Source organism: Chinchilla lanigera, unplaced genomic scaffold (genome assembly GCF_000276665.1).
Source record: "Chinchilla lanigera isolate Chin_1 unplaced genomic scaffold, ChiLan1.0 scaffold00019, whole genome shotgun sequence".
NCBI lineage: Eukaryota > Metazoa > Chordata > Mammalia > Rodentia > Chinchillidae > Chinchilla > Chinchilla lanigera.
The window spans coordinates 28634072-28637535 of NW_004955420.1; the positions used below are offsets into that span (position 1 = coordinate 28634072).

Below are 3464 nucleotides of genomic sequence, written 5' to 3' on the forward strand. Positions count from 1 at the left end.
CGCCCCAGCCGTGAGGAGTTCGCGGTGCGGCCCCGGCGTCTGTGTTAGGTTTTCCGCGTCAGGCCCGCGGGGTTCTGCGGTGCGCGGTTGGGAAGGCTTCGCTGGGGGGCGCTCGGCCGAGTAAAGAAACGTATTAAGTAGCGTATTAAGTAGCGCCGCTGCGCAGACGGGCCGGTTTCCTTGTTTGTCTGTGGCGTTGACGTACGTGACCCGCCCCCCGCAACACTTTCACGTTTTGGGAGGTTCCAGGGGGTGTGGTGTCGTCGAGCCTGTCCCTCCCCCCGTGAGCCACCCTCACTCCCCTCCGCGTTCTGCCCCTCCTCTCTCATGATAGTCTTCCTTGCATTTTATTGCCGTCGTTTTTAGATCCCAGGTAATTGGGAGGTGAGATACTGTGATCTGGCTTATTTTGCTGTGCCTGCTGATTTTGAGATCCTTGTATATTTTTGTCAAATGACAAAAGTTAGTTCAAAAGGAATTTTTTTTGGTTTCTTGAGACGGGGGTTCACCGTGTAGTCCAGACTGGCCCCAAGCTTGGGTATATCACATCCTGCCAAGGCCTCCCGAGTGCTGGGGTCACAGGTGCCCCGCTCCGTAAGTAACCTTGTGATGGAACCCAGTGCTTTGCATTCGGTTATGCTGCTTACCTACTTTGACAGCAGAGTCGAGTTGTTGGAACAGGAACTATAAGGTCTTTTTATTTTTCCATCTAAAAATGAGTTTTCTTATTTGAGGTGCAGTGGATTGCCCTTTAAATTTTAGAAAAAAAAAATCTGTAGAGATTTACCATGGTAAGGATTTTTTGTTTGTTTATTTGAGACAGGGTCTCACTAGGTAGCCCAGGCTGGCCTCAAACTCGTGGCGATCCTCCTGCCTCAGCCTCCCGAGTGCTGGGATTATAGGTGTGCCCCACCACACCTGGCTCATGGCAAGGAGCTTTGAGCGTATAGCTCAGTAGTGTCAGCTACAGTCACACTGTTCTGCACCGGAACTCCTCATCTTGCAGAGCTGAGCATCTGTACCCGTGGAATCACCCGCTGTGCCCTCCTCATGCTGCCTCCTGACATCACCCCCTTGAGTGTCACTGCTCCGGCCGCCTTGCGTAAGTGGCCTCATACAAGTGGTGCCCCACTTCCTAGGGTGTCCCTAGGGCTCTTCTACGCAGTAGCTGGGAGTTCCTGCCTTTTTAACACTTCTGAGCTGCCCAGGGGATTGACCAAGCCCACTTCCGGGGTGTTTGAGTGGGCCCTAGAGGTGTGGCCTTGGCGTCTGTGTCTGTCCCCACCCCTTCTCTCACGTTGTCCCCCGCTCTGCTCCTTGGCCGCCGTGAACTTAGCAGCTTTTGCCTGCCATTCCTTCCACCATGTTTGTGCCAGCCTCCCATGGACTGAACCCTGTGAGCCCTTGAGCCGCATAAACCCTTCCTCTCTCTCCAAGTGGTGGGCAGCTTGTCCCAGGGAAAGCTGACTGATACCCTGAATGGTACTGCACTGTGCGTGCGTGTACATATTGCACTCATACATGTGTACATGTATATAGATATGTTGCCTTTTTGTGGTACTGAGCCATCCCACTGAGCTGCGTCCCTAGTCCTTTCTATCTTATTCTCTTTTTTTTAAATCATGAGATGGTCTCGCTAAGTTGCCCAACCTGGATTTGAACTTTGGATCGTCTTGCCTCTGCCTCCCGGGATGTTGGGGTTATGACCCCAGGCTTTCCTCTTAGTTTTCTGAGCCACACTGCAGGAGCAGCGCGCACCTCTAGTCTCTCTCTGATCTCGCTGGCACTTGCTGTTTGTGGTTCTGTGCTTTCATGTTCATCCTGGCTCTCTTGGTGGTGTGAGATTGTGATACCTTGTGGCTTTGATTTGCTTTCCCCAGAGATAAGTGATGTGGAGCATTTTTTGATGTGCTTGTTGGTAGTTCATGCATCTTCTTTGGAGAAAGGTGGATTCAGCATGAAGTTCCTCTTAGCTGTGGGACTGTGTTACGTGTTCGGGACGTCAGACCTCCAAAGACGTGTGGCTGTGAGTTGTCTACCCTGGGAGCCCTTCGCTCTGGTGCTGGTGTCCTTGTGCGCGGGAGTCTCATTTTTGCATAGTTCCACTTATTTTTACCTCTGTTGCCTGTGCTGCAGTGGTGGTTATTGCCTCCTTTAGCGGAAATGAGGTATCCTTCACATAACGGGAAACTCACCCCTTTAAAATGCACTATTCAGAGCTTTTCCGTGCAGTCAGGAAGTTGTGTGACCTTCGGCACTAGTGAGATACAGGATATTTTCGGCACCCTCCACAGAAACCTCAGCCCTGAACTTGTGCTCGTTCACCTCAAAGGGACTTTATCAGAGGCTCCACCCTGCTTTACACCAGGAGAAACGCAGACCGTGTATAAAGAGGATGTCTTACTGCTTGGGTAATTTCTGGGAAGTATTCTTTCCAAGAAGAAAGGGAACGTGGCAAATTTATGTTCTTTCCCCCCAGCTTTGTTGAGATGCGATTGGCAAATGTACTTCTCAGGTGTGCAGTGAGATGCTTTGATAGTGCTGTGCACGGCGCTGCCGGGAGGAGAAACTTCTCTGGAGTCTCACACGCATATCCCTGCAGACACACTAGTTTCTGAAAGGTGTGAGAGTACTTTGATAATGTTGTGCGTGTGGCGTGTGATACTAATTCTGCTGTTCTTTAATTCTAGGTGAATCTAGTCTGATAAAAGATTATACAAAGTCCTTATTCACTCCTGAAATGCAAAATAAATAATGCCACGAACTTGAACTTGTTTAATTGTGTGTACCCCAGAATCTGAAGGATGAAATGCTTGGTGAAAAACAGTTCCTGGTTTAGGACAGCGGCTAGCAGACTTTTCCGTATGCGGTAAACATTTCAGTGGCTGTGTCCACCTCAGGCCTTGTGGCGCCTGTGGGTCTATCACTGGGAAAGCAGTAAGAGGGTGGGCCATGTGGCTCCGTCCTCTAACCCTGACTGTAGAAACTGGCACCAGGGACAGTGTGTCCTGGGCTGTGTCCCGGGAGCCGGTATTTTGCTGACCCCTGACTCGGGGTATACTTGGATTGGCTCCATCCCTGTAGGTCAGGTGGAGATCCGATGGCGCCATGTGTATTGCTAAGGTATTCCCACATACACTGTTTCATTTGCTTCTCATAATTGTTGGTGTTTAGGTGGGGCACTCGTTACCCTGTCATGCACATACCGACTCAGTGTACCTTCTAGTTATTTATTCATTTATTTCTAATTTTATTTTGAAGAGAAAACAAAATTTCAAAACAAGATAATAGGAGAATAACAATGATTAATACATTGTATATTGTTATCTTTAAGCTAGTTACTCAGGGTACAAGATTTAGGCATTTAATTGTCCAAACAATATTAGCACAAACTTCTCTTTTCAATGAACTAAGAGCAATTAGTAGTATAAATATCTTAACTTTTTTTTTGTGTGTGTATGTAT

General features: G+C 48.7%; 1 protein-coding gene across 1 annotated transcript in view; it reads left to right on the top strand.

Moving 5' to 3' along the window:
- Window positions 1-3464, top strand: part of Ulk4 (unc-51 like kinase 4) — a 398151-nt gene that overhangs the window by 1061 nt on the left and 393626 nt on the right. The gene's annotated exons all lie outside the window — the stretch shown is intronic.